Source organism: Nerophis ophidion, linkage group LG21, assembly GCF_033978795.1.
Source record: "Nerophis ophidion isolate RoL-2023_Sa linkage group LG21, RoL_Noph_v1.0, whole genome shotgun sequence".
Classification (NCBI taxonomy): Eukaryota; Metazoa; Chordata; class Actinopteri; order Syngnathiformes; family Syngnathidae; genus Nerophis; species Nerophis ophidion.
Genome location: NC_084631.1, coordinates 41,936,599 through 41,951,598, shown reverse-complemented (window position 1 = coordinate 41,951,598; position 15,000 = coordinate 41,936,599). Strand labels below are relative to the sequence as shown.

Below are 15,000 nucleotides of genomic sequence, written 5' to 3'. Positions count from 1 at the left end.
TTCTTTTCTTTCTCCTAAGTCCCCCCCTCCCGGGGTCCGGTCCGATGAACATGGATGAAGTACTGGCTGTCCAGAGTCGAGACCCAGGATGGACCGCTCGCCTGTATCAGTTGGGGACATCTCTACGCTGCTGATCCGCCTCCGCTTGAGATGGTTTCCTGTGGACGGGACTCTCGCTGCTGTCTTGGATCCGCTTGAACTGAACTCTCGCGGCTGTGTTGGAGCCACTATGGATTGAACTTTCGCAGTATCATGTTAGACCCGCTCGACATCCATTGCTTTCGGTCCCCTAGGGGGGGGGGGGGTTGCCCACATCTGAGGTCCTCTCCAAGGTTTCTCATAGTCAGCATTGTCACTGGCGTCCCACTGGATGTGAATTCTCCCTGCCCACTGGGTGTGAGTTTTCCTTGCCCTTTTGTGGGTTCTTCCGAGGATGTTGTAGTCGTAATGATTTGTGCAGTCCTTTGAGACATTTGTGATTTGGGGCTATATAAATAAACATTGATTGATTGATTGATTGATTGAAGGAACACACATTTGGTGTCAGAAGTGGGATTCCTCTTTATTTTGATGGCTTTAAAAATGCAGTAATTATATGACTAATATTTTGAAGTTAAAAGTAGAAAAGGCTTTGTTTTAAGACGGTACTATGTCATCACTATGAAGCATTTGAACATTTAATGACAAATTAAATAAAAAATACATAAAGCAAATAATATTTCAAGGCACACAATTTCTTTTGTATGGGCTTTAACGTTCTAAATTGCAAATATGTATTGGGGGTCTAATGAGTATAAATATTTCTCTTCTGTTTGTTGCATCATGAAGTATAGTAATAAACGTACTTATTGTAAAGATAAACTAAATTGAAAATACACATAACTAGCACTTGCACTGAAAATCGCTAAAAGTCATGCAAATTGGAAAACAGCAAACATTCATTTACCCAAACACTAAACCTGGGGTCACCAACCTTTTTGAAAGCAAGAGCTACTTCTTGGGTACTGATTCATGCAAAGGGCTACCAGTTTGATACAAACTTCAATAAATAGCCAGAAATAGCCAGTTTGCTCAATTCCCCTTTATTATTAATAATTAATGATATTTATCTTTGTGGAAACACTAATCATCTTAAGGATTTCTCACAATAAATATATATTTTTGATGACATGTTTTAAATAGGTTAAAATCCAATCTGCACTTTGTTAGAATATATAACAAATTGGACCAAGCTATATTTCTAACAAAGACAAATATTTATTTCTTCTACATTTTCCAGAACAAACATTTTAAAAGAAATTCAAAAGACTTTGAAATAAGATTTAAATTTGATTCTACATATTTTCTAGATTTGCGTGAATAATGTTTTTGAATTTTAATCATAAATAAGTTTGAAGAAATATTTCACAAATATTTTTTATCGAAAAAACAGAAGCTAAAATGAAGAATTAAATTAAAATGTATTTATCTGTGTTGGCCCTGCGATGAGGTGGCGACTTGTCCAGGGTGTACCCCGCCTTCCGCCCGATTGTAGCTGAGATAGGCGCCAGCGCCCCCCGCGACCCCGAAAGGGAATAAGCGGTAGAAAATGGATGGATGGATATTATTCTTTACAATAAAAAAAAAAAATTACTTGAACATTGATTTAAATTGTCAGGAAAAAAGAGGAAGGAATTTAAAAGGTAAATGTGTTTAAAAATCCTAAAATAATTTTTAAGGTTGTATTTTTTCTGTAAAATTTTCTTTCTGAAAGTTATAAGAAGCGAAGGAAAAAACAGATGAATTTATTTAAACAAGTGAAGACCAAGTCTTTAAAATATTTTCTTGGATTTTCAAATTCTATTTGAGTTTTGTCCCTCTTAGAATTAAAAATGTCGAGCAAACCGAGACCAGTTTGTTAGTAAATAAATAAACTTTTAAAAATAGAGGCAGCTCACTGGTAAGTGCTGCTATTTGAGTTATTTTTTAGAACAGGCCAGCAGGCGACTCATTTGGTCCTTACGGGCGACCTGGTGCCCATGGGCACCGCGTTGGTGACCCCTGCACTAAACTATTTGGGGCGCATGAGATTCTGTGGCATTCTGAGCCTAAAAGCCCGTCAGTGTGGTCCAGTGTGGGACAGTTTTATAGCCAAAAGTGCTGAAGGGAAGAGGATAAAAGAGAAAATATGAAGTAATCCTCCTGTAATCCTAAAAGATCCCAGCATGCAAAGAAATGCTAATCCCAAGTAATGATATCTGATCCTCACAAAGGTCCACTTTGGAGCACGCAGGAAGAAAGGATGGAAAGGTGGAAAGAAGATATTATTACTGTGCTGAAAGACGTGATGACTTTCCCAGTAAATGTGCTGGGTGGACAAAACCTCAGAAACATGCCGGACAAGAGATTTGCTGTCTTGATAGCTTCTGGATCCACTTCACTTTTAACCACAGATTAACCTTGATCCTGCATATCTTGGATTATCCACTCAGTGGCAAGTGCATATGTGCGCTCTTCACAAATGCATGCATCTATCCATGCAAACACACACACACACACACACCAACAAACACACACACTCACTCACACAAACAAACAAACACACACGGAAACAAGGCTGAGTCTCTTGGGGCTGCTGTGGTTGTCCTCTGACCACCTCAATTTAAAGGGGAACTGCACTTCTTTTTTGGAATTGTTCACAATCATCATGAAGGACATGACAACAGAAGGATTAAAAAAAAGAAATAATTCTAAATATTAAATGAACGTGAATAAAAGTCTGCTTACAGCTTAGCTAATGGGAACTCCAATATTCCACCCATAAAATCGGATTTAAAAAATGTCAAGAAGTGCCAACAATACTCTGTTTACATTTGCTGAGTTGAACATTAACAAGTATTATTGATAGTGTTATTATAAGCAAACCAACTATTATTGATATTGTTATTGTAAGGGCTGACACGGACCAACTATTATTGATATCGTTATTATAAGTGCTAACGCATATCGACTATTATTGATATTGTTATTATAAGTTCTAACACAGATTGACTATTATTGATATTGTTATTATAAGTGCTGACGCAGAAGAAGAACTATTATTGATATTATTATAAGCAGACCAACTATGATTGATATTGTTGTTATAAGTGCTGACGCAAACCAACTATTATTGATATTGTTATTATAAGCAGACCAACAATTATTTATAATGTTATTATAAGTGCTGATGCAGACCAACTATTATTGATATTATTATAGGCAGAGCAACAATTATTTATAATGTTATTATAAGTGCTGATGCAGACCAACTATTATTGATATTATTATAAGCAGACCAACTATGATTGATATTGTTATTATAAGCAGACCAACAATTATTTATAATATTATTATAAGTGCTGATGCAGACCAACTATTATTGATATTATTATAAGCAGACCAAAAATTATTTATAATGTTTTTATAAGTGCTGATGCAGACCAACTATTATTGATATTGTTATTATAAGCAGACCAACTATGATTGATATTGTTATTATAAGTGCTGATGCAGACCAACTATTATTGATATTGTTATTATAAGCAGACCAACTATGATTGATATTGTTATTAAAAGTGCTGATGCAGACCAACTATTATTGATATTGTTATTATAAGCAGACCAACAATTATTTATGTTATTATAAGTGCTGACGCAGATCAACTATTATTGATATTATTATAAGCAGACCAACAATTATTTATAATGTTATTATAAGTGCTGACGCAGACCAATTATTATTGATATTGTTATTATAAACAGACCAACAATTATTTATAATGTTATTATAAGTGCTGATGCAGACCAACTATTATTGATATTATTATAAGCAGACGAACAATTATTTATAATGTTATTATAAGTGCTGACGCAGACCAACTATTATTGATATTGTTATTATAAGCAGACCAACAATTATTTATAATATTATTATAAGTGCTGATGCAGACCAACTATTATTGATATTATTATAAGCAGACCAACAATTATTTATAATGTTATTATAAGTGCTGATGCAGACCAACTATTATTGATATTATTATTATAAGCAGACCAACTATGATTGATATTGTTATTATAAACAGACCAACAATTATTTATAATGTTATTAAAAGTGCTGATGCAGACCAACTATTATTGAAATTGTTATTATAAGCAGACCAACAATTATTTATAATGTTAATATAAGTGCTGATGCAGACCAACTATTATTGATATTATTATAAGCAGACCAAAAATTATTTATAATGTTATTATAAGTGCTGATGCAGACCAACTATTATTGATATGGTTATTATAAGCAGACCAACTATGATTGATATTGTTATTATAAGGGCTGACACAGACCAACTATTATTGATATTGTTATTATAAGCAGACCAACAATTATTTATAATGTTATTATAAGTGCTGATGAAGACCAACTATGATTGATATTGTTATTGTAAGTGCTGATGCAGACCAACTATTATTGATATTGTTATTATAAGCAGACCAACTATTATTGATATTGTTATTATAAGCAGACCAACTATTATTGATATTGTTATTATAAGTGCTGATGCAGACCAACTATTATTGATATTGTTATTATAAGCAGACCAACTATTATTGATATTGTTATTATAAGGGCTGACACAGACCAACTATTATTGATATCGTTATTATAAGTGCTAACGCAGACCAACTATTATTGATATTATTATAAGCAGACCAACTATGATTGATATTGTTGTTATAAGTGCTGACGCAAACCAACTATTATTGATATTGTTATTATAAGCAGACCAACAATTATTTATAATGTTATTATAAGTGCTGACGCAGACCAACTATTATTGATATTGTTATTATAAGCAGACCAACAATTATTTATAATGTTATTATAAGTGCTGACGCAGACCAACTATTATTGATATTGTTATCATAAGCTGACCAACTATTATTTATAATGTTATTATAAGTGCTGACGCAGACCAACTATTATTGATATTGTTATTATAAGCAGACCAACAATTATTTATAATGTTATTATAAGTGCTGATGAAGACCAACTATGATTGATATTGTTATTGTAAGTGCTGATGCAGACCAACTATTATTGATATTGTTATTATAAGCAGACCAACTATTATTGATATTGTTATTATAAGCAGACCAACTATTATTGATAGTGTTATTATAAGTGCTGATGCAGACCAACTATTATTGATATTGTTATTATAAGCAGACCAACTATTATTGATATTGTTATTATAAGGGCTGACACAGACCAACTATTATTGATATCGTTATTATAAGTGCTAACGCAGACCAACTATTATTGATATTATTATAAGCAGACCAACTATGATTGATATTGTTGTTATAAGTGCTGACGCAAACCAACTATTATTGATATTGTTATTATAAGCAGACCAACAATTATTTATAATGTTATTATAAGTGCTGACGCAGACCAACTATTATTGATATTGTTATTATAAGCAGACCAACAATTATTTATAATGTTATTATAAGTGCTGACGCAGACCAACTATTATTGATATTGTTATCATAAGCTGACCAACTATTATTTATAATGTTATTATAAGTGCTGACGCAGACCAACTATTATTGATATTGTTATTATAAGCAGACCAACAATTATTTATAATGTTATTATAAGTGCTGACGCAGACCAACTATTATTGATATTGTTATCATAAGCTGACCAACTATTATTTATAATGTTATTATAAGTGCTGACGCAGACCAACTATTATTGATATTGTTATTATAAGCAGACCAACAATTATTTATAATGTTATTATAAGTGCTGATGAAGACCAACTATGATTGATATTGTTATTGTAAGTGCTGATGCAGACCAACTATTATTGATATTGTTATTATAAGCAGACCAACTATTATTGATATTGTTATTATAAGCAGACCAACTATTATTGATAGTGTTATTATAAGTGCTGATGCAGACCAACTATTATTGATATTGTTATTATAAGCAGACCAACTATTATTGATATTGTTATTATAAGGGCTGACACAGACCAACTATTATTGATATCGTTATTATAAGTGCTAACGCAGACCAACTATTATTGATATTATTATAAGCAGACCAACTATGATTGATATTGTTGTTATAAGTGCTGACGCAAACCAACTATTATTGATATTGTTATTATAAGCAGACCAACAATTATTTATAATGTTATTATAAGTGCTGACGCAGACCAACTATTATTGATATTGTTATTATAAGCAGACCAACAATTATTTATAATGTTATTATAAGTGCTGACGCAGACCAACTATTATTGATATTGTTATCATAAGCTGACCAACTATTATTTATAATGTTATTATAAGTGCTGACGCAGACCAACTATTATTGATATTGTTATTATAAGCAGACCAACAATTATTTATAATGTTATTATAAGTGCTGACGCAGACCAACTATTATTGATATTGTTATCATAAGCTGACCAACTATTATTTATAATGTTATTATAAGTGCTGACGCAGACCAACTATTATTGATATTGTTATTATAAGCAGACCAACAATTATTGATATTGTTATTATAAACAGACCAACAATTATTTATAATGTTATTATAAGTGCTGATGCAGACCAACTATTATTGATATTATTATAAGCAGACCAAAAATTATTTATAATGTTTTTATAAGTGCTGATGCAGACCAACTATTATTGATATTGTTATTATAAGCAGACCAACTATGATTGATATTGTTATTATAAGTGCTGATGCAGACCAACTATTATTGATATTGTTATTATAAGCAGACCAACTATGATTGATATTGTTATTAAAAGTGCTGATGCAGACCAACTATTATTGATATTGTTATTATAAGCAGACCAACAATTATTTATGTTATTATAAGTGCTGACGCAGATCAATTATTATTGATATTATTATAAGCAGACCAACAATTATTTATAATGTTATTATAAGTGCTGACGCAGACCAATTATTATTGATATTGTTATTATAAACAGACCAACAATTATTTATAATGTTATTATAAGTGCTGATGCAGACCAACTATTATTGATATTATTATAAGCAGACGAACAATTATTTATAATGTTATTATAAGTGCTGATGCAGACCAAATATTATTGATATTATTATAAGCAGACGAACAATTATTTATAATGTTATTATAAGTGCTGACGCAGACCAACTATTATTGATATTGTTATTATAAGCAGACCAACAATTATTTATAATATTATTATAAGTGCTGATGCAGACCAACTATTATTGATATTATTATAAGCAGACCAACAATTATTTATAATGTTATTATAAGTGCTGATGCAGACCAACTATTATTGATATTATTATTATAAGCAGACCAACTATGATTGATATTGTTATTAAAAGTGCTGATGCAGACCAACTATTATTGATATTGTTATTATAAGCAGACCAACAATTATTTATAATGTTATTATAAGTGCTGATGCAGACCAACTATTATTGATATTATTATAAGCAGACCAAAAATTATTTATAATGTTATTATAAGTGCTGATGCAGACCAACTATTATTGATATTGTTATTATAAGCAGACCAACTATGATTGATATTGTTATTATAAGGGCTGACACAGACCAACTATTATTGATATTGTTATTATAAGCAGACCAACAATTATTTATAATGTTATTATAAGTGCTGATGAAGACCAACTATGATTGATATTGTTATTGTAAGTGCTGATGCAGACCAACTATTATTGATATTGTTATTATAAGCAGACCAACTATTATTGATAGTGTTATTATAAGTGCTGATGCAGACCAACTATTATTGATATTGTTATTATAAGCAGACCAACTATTATTGATATTGTTATTATAAGGGCTGACACAGACCAACTATTATTGATATCGTTACTATAAGTGCTAACGCAGACCAACTATTATTGATATTATTATAAGCAGACCAACTATGATTGATATTGTTGTTATAAGTGCTGACGCAAACCAACTATTATTGATATTGTTATTATAAGCAGACCAACAATTATTTATAATGTTATTATAAGTGCTGACGCAGACCAACTATTATTGATATTGTTATTATAAGCAGACCAACAATTATTTATAATGTTATTATAAGTGCTGACGCAGACCAACTATTATTGATATTGTTATTATAAGCAGACCAACAATTATTTATAATGTTATTATAAGTGCTGACGCAGACCAACTATTATTGATATTGTTATCATAAGCTGACCAACTATTATTTATAATGTTATTATAAGTGCTGACGCAGACCAACTATTATTGATATTGTTATTATAAGCAGACCAACAATTATTGATATTGTTATTATAAACAGACCAACAATTATTTATAATGTTATTATAAGTGCTGATGCAGACCAACTATTATTGATATTATTATAAACAGACCAACAATTATTTATAATGTTATTATAAGTGCTGATGCAGACCAACTATTATTGATATTGTTATTATAAGCAGACCAACAATTATTTATAATGTTATTATAAGTGCTGATGCAGACCAACTATTATTGATATTATTATAAGCAGACCAACAATTATTTATAATGTTATTATAAGTGCTGACGCAGACCAACTATTATTGATATAGTTATTATAAACAGACCAACAATTATTTATAATGTTATTATAAGTGCTGATGCAGACCAACTATTATTGATATTGTTTTTATAAGCAGACCAACAATTATTTATAATGTTATTATAAGTGCTGATGCAGACCAACTATTATTGATATTATTATAAGCAGACCAACAATTATTTATAATGTTATTATAAGTGCTGACGCAGACCAACTATTATTGATATTGTTATTATAAGCAGACCAACAATTATTTATAATGTTATTATAAGTGCTGACGCAGACCAACTATTATTGATATTGTTATTATAAGTGCTGACGCAGACCAACTATTATTGATATTGTTATTATAAGTGCGGATGAAGACCAACTATTATTATTATTATTTAAGAAAGGTTTTGTTAAGAAACCATTCTGAACCTAATCTTTTTTAGTTTTTATTTTATATACAGTATGTTGAGCACATTAACCTTGTTAATGGACCCTGTGTGTATATGTATGTTATGCCATTGTTTACAAATTTGGTAAATAAATAACCCCAAAAATTACATTTTGTTGATGTCTTACTGTACCGAAAATGAACTGAACTGTGACCTCTAACCCGAGGTACGTACTGAACCGAAATGTGTACAGTTACACCCCTATAAACTACACTCAAATAACTGCTATCTACTGTATACAAATACTTGCAATATCCACTCTCTCTCAAAACTGGACCAAATTCTCATTTGCACAAAGAGATCTTTGGAAAAGAAAGCGTGTGGTGTAAAATGAAACTATTGTGTGTGCTAGAATGAATGTTGGCTTCCATGAAGTGAAGAGACAAATCAGATGTGTTGTTGCTATAAAGATTGTTGTTCTATTGTTTGAGTCATCCCACATTGCATCCCAGCACTAATGGAGGTAAATAATTGCTCCTCAAAGCATGGCGCAAAGTTAATTAGCACATTAGAGCCGAAGGTCGTCCTCGCAAGCATTTAGTGCCCCCCCCCCTCTCCTTTCACTTTCATTAAGACACAGCCCAGACCGAGTGGGATCCATCAATTCTAAACACGGAGCCTCTCAATGCACTTAATTGGCAATTTGATTAAACTTCAGAATTGAATTGAGAAAGTTGGCTATTCATCTGTTTTTCATTTTAAAGCCATATAATTTTTTCTTCTCTCTCTGGACTAAGAGAGAGGGAAGTCTATTAATAAAAAGTAATATGGACTAATTTACCAAGTTATTGACCCATTTAATAGCTCGCAGATGTGGATTGTCTGCCAGGACAAAAAAAATAAAGTCTTCAAATGAAATAAATGTATGAAAATAATATTCCACTGCTTCTGTCTTTGAGAGCTGCTTGAGCTGGTCTTTCAGGATCACTTCCAGGCAAAGTGTGCTCTCTTCCTCAAGTAGCGAGGAGGGGAGATGATGAGAAGACTTGCAGTGCACTTGGACAAGAAGGAGGTCAGGGTCACTTCTAATTGAAAGCAAAGCGGCTACTTATTCATGCTGAGAAAAGGAAGGTTTGTTTTTGCTCACAAAGTGACGACACACATTCAGATGTCACGCAAAAGACAAAATGTCCAATGTCGTCTGGAGGATATTTGAACAGGACATATCCTGATCCAAATAAGTACTACATAGACCGGAGTAGTGTGTACAAAGTATAAACTTAGGCCTGTTGCAGGTCATCTACTAAGACTATGGGCCTGATATACCAAAGGTTTGCGTCTACCCTGTTTGTCTTTCAATACTTTTCTAAATAAAGGGGACCAAGAACGAACGAACGAACGAACGGGCGAACGGACGAACGAACAGACGGACGAACGGACGGACGAACGAACGGACGGACGAACGGACGGACGAACGGACGGACGAACGGACGGACGAACGAACGAACGGACGGACGAACGGACGGACGAACGGACAGACGGATGAACGGATGAACGGACAGACGAACGGACGGGCAAACGGACGGACGAACGGACGGACGAACGAACGGACGAACGAACAGACGGACGAACGGACGGACGAACGAACGGACGGACTAACGGACGGACGAAAGGACGAACGAACAGACGGACAAACGGACGGACGAACGGACGGACGAACGAACGGACGGACGAATGGACGGACGAACGAACGGACGGACGAACGGACAGACGAACGGACGGACGGACGAACGGACGGACGAACGAACGGACGGACGAACGAACAGACGGACAAACGGACGGACGAAAGGACGGACGAACGAACGGACGGACGAACGGACGGACGAACGAACAGACGGACAAACGAACGGACGGACGAACGAACGGACGGACGAACGGACGGACGAACGGACGGACGAACGGACGGACGAACGGACGGACGAACGAACGGACGGACGGACGAACGGACAGACGAACGGACGGACAGACGAACGGACGAACAGACGGACGAACGGACGGACGGACGGACGGACGGACGGACGGACGAACGAACGGACGAACGGACGGACGGACGAACGGACGGACGGACGGACGAACGGACGGACGGACGAACGGACGGACGGACGGACGGACGGACGGACGGACGGACAAATAGACAGGTCTCAGTGAGACCTATATTGAGGTTTTTGTTTCATGTGTGTATGACAGGCCTACAGTTTTGTCCGAGCAGAAAGCTGCCATTTTGTGACAACAGCGCAATGGTTCTCTGCGGGCTCATAAAATCCAAACCGGGGTAGTAAATAAAACTCATTCTTTAACTTTTAATCAGAAGGGTTCAATCTCTCTTCTGTGCTTATTTGAAATCCGAAACGACAAACGGCCTGAGAGGAGATAATGTTTGAATAGAAGCGTTATTTTTTAGCCAACTTTTGTATTGAAGAGGGAATAGCAAACTTCCTGTTGATTTTAGCCAGAGGGGGGTGGGGGGGGGGGTCAGTGGATGAAATATAGGTCTAACTGGGACCTATGTAGTGGTTTTTGTTTCATGTTTCTACAACATTCCTACTGGACGTTACAGACAGTTTTGTCTGTGTTTTCTTCCTAGGGGGCGCTAGAACGCAATTTTGAGTTTTGGGGCTTGGTTTTTTGATTAGATCGCAATTTCCGCCCGTCCTGATGTGTGTGTGTCAAATTTGGTAAGTTTTGAAGCATGTTAAGGGGGTCAAATTACAGCTCAAAGAGGCGGCGGTATGATAATTAAGAATAATATTAAAACTGGGCAACGATTAAAAATTGTAATCGAAACTAATGGCACTATTTCTCCGATTAATCGCGATTAACTGCATTGTATACACAAAGCCCAATAATGAATTCAAAAGTAGTGTGTAGTGCACCTTTATTGGAATATTCTCCCACATGAACAAAAGCGCCAAAACATTTGTTGTGCAAACACAATTTAAATCAGTCCTTGTTAAACAGTAGCAGTTAAATAGCATATTTTATGAAAATCAACTCAAAAAATGTAAATACAAACATTTAAGCTTATTGCCACTGCCAGGGTATTTAAGTTATCCTGTTTGTTATGGAAAATAAATATAATCTACATACAAATCTCTGAGCCACAATCATAACATCTGAACAGGCAATTTCTGAGGTAACAGCAGAAACATTTTTTTTACGTTTAAAAAACCTATATTATAGGTAGTGGGCTGTTTTAGGGAATTTTTGATCAAATTATCCTTACTAGCAATATTAATAATGTTGTGTTTATTCTGCGTAGTGCACTTAAAATAATTATGACCATATCTAGGAATTGATATGATGGGAATTTTCCGATTGTTTGCTTGGTGCTTTGATAAACTGAAGGCATCATATACATGGTACTATATTGTGATGTTATGAGCCAGGGAAAAAAAGAACTACCCTACCCAGCATGCAACAGGAGGGACGAGCATGCGCGGTAGCCCGGTATAGGTTGTGTCGCCATGACGGCATCTTGTATGTTGTGATATGCACGCTCTGAAAGCAAACGTTAAGAACTCAGCCAACACTCCTGGTCTGCATTATTCATAAATAGACAGACAACACATATACTCCGCTGCTTCACAGGCCGCTGGATGTAGCCGGCAAAGTATACCCATGCTAGCTAGCCGCTCTAGCAAGCACGCCTCATTCAGTCCAAAACGGCCCGATCTATCCACATCCAGAATTGTCTGGCGGTCGTAAGTGATCCCGGAGTGACCACGCTGTAAGCCAGCCATGACATTTGCAGAATTGTCCGGTATTTTTGCCAAATGTTCCATCTTTACCAAGAGCCCCTCGACGCCGAAGTACATCCGGGAGATGCCATCTTGTTAAGAAAAGGCGTTAACAAAAGGCGTTAACAAAATGCTTCACAGTAGGTATGGTGTTCTTGGGATGCAACTCAGTATTCTTCTTCCTCCAAACACCACTAGTTGAGTTTATACCAAAATTTTCTATTTTGGTTTCATCTGACCACATGACATTCTCCCAATCCTCTGCTGTATCATCCACGTATCCATTTCGGTATAAACTCAATTCTTTAAAATTCCTACAATGTGAATTCCTGGATTTTTTTTCCACATTCTGTCTCTCACAGTTGAAGTGTACCTATGATGAAAATTACAGACCTCTGTCATCATTTGAAGTGGGAGAACTTGCACAATCGCTGGCTGACTAAATACTTTTTTGCCCCACTGTATATATGTATATATACTACGTGCCAACTACTTTGGCACGTGTTGCAGCCATGAAATTCTAAGTTAATTATTATTATTTGTAAAAAAAAAAAAAAAAAGTTTATGAGTTCGAACATCAAATATGTTGTCTTTGTAGCATATTCAACTGAATATGGGTTGAAAAGGATTTGCAAATCATTGTATTCTGTTTATATTTACATCTAACACAATTTCCCAACTCATATGGAAACGGGGTTTGTATATATCGTGCCTAGAAATACGGAGATATTAATAAAAGGCCAGAGGGCCCAGCCCTAAGTATTATCATGACGATCATGATTCAAACATGAGCTGAAGTTATCCGCCTGTTTATTAGATTTCATGTGCTTGAGCAGGTAAGCACAATAGGTTTGGATTATAAAGAGGTAAATAATGATATGATTTCTCCCTTTTAATGTGATTCATCAACTTTGCCTTTTGAGCCGGAGAGCGCCTCCCGAGTCCTCGTCTCTCATTAGGCAAGCAGGAGTGATTGCTCTGAAATGACTTCACGTCCATTAGCGTGTTAACCCGCAGCGTACGACTGCCCACCATCCCCTTCAAACTAATCAGCCTCGCCCTCCTTTTGCCTCCAATTTGCATCATGAGGACGATGTTTGCCAATCGTTGCGATGCATTTATGCGCCGGACGCCACCTGATGATCTCTTCCCTTCTCCGACAATGATCTTGGATCGCTAACCATGGCTCCCTCCAGAAAATAATTGAATAAAAAGTCAACATCTGCTTGTTTATGGTGCTCATTACGACGCGGTGGAATGTTGGGACCCTAACAAGGACTCCTTGTTGACCAGCTTCAGTCTGTAATGACGAGATGAAACATATTGTCTCTAACACACACGCAGGGATAAGGTCAGGAATAAAATGTCAGACATGTTTACCCTCAGATTGGCTGCCATTCATCATAAACACAACAGCTTCCCATGATGCAACATTCCGTAGCTGACGTTGTAATTGTGTGGAAAAGAAATACCGCATTTCCTTGAATTGCCGCCGGGGCGCTAATTATTTTAAAACCTCTTCTCACTCCGGCGCTTACCAAAGGCATGCGGTAAATTTAGGCCTGCGCTTATACATTTGAGTGTGATGTAAGGATACCATCAGGAAAAGCACATTTAATTAAAAAAAAGTTATTATGGTCTTACCTTTACTTATAAGTGAAGTCCATGCGCAGCTCCTTCTGATCAAAAGCATCGATAACTTGTTTATAGAAGTCTTCCTTATCTTTCTTCGGTTTTAAAAGTCTCTCTGTCTCGATGGAGATCTTCCTTTATTACCTCCTGCTTCGATTGGAAGTACAGTTTAGAGAACTGTTTTATTTTAGATATGTAATCCTCCATGTTAAAAGTGCAAGCGAGAGGAAAAAATTAACGATTGCTGCTTGTCGTCACTTCTTCTGCAGCCGAGTAGTCGCAAGAAAGATCACTAGCGCCCTCTACCACCAGGAGGCGGGAGTCATTTAATGACTCATATTTGACACACGCAGCTACGGTATATTAATAAAACATAGCTGCTTACTGTTCTTTTTAGCATATTCAATAGCTTGGACCTTAAATCCTACTGAATAGCTCTTAATCTTCTTCCCTTTATGCGATTTCAAATTATTGAAATCAGTCTCCTCCATTTTGAAAATGATGACAGGTGAA

General features: G+C 35.3%; 1 long non-coding RNA gene across 3 annotated transcripts in view; it reads right to left on the bottom strand.

Annotated features, from left to right (window-relative positions):
* LOC133540123 (uncharacterized) overlaps positions 1-15,000 on the bottom strand; it is a 149,394-nt gene that overhangs the window by 19,512 nt on the left and 114,882 nt on the right. The window lies entirely within an intron of this gene.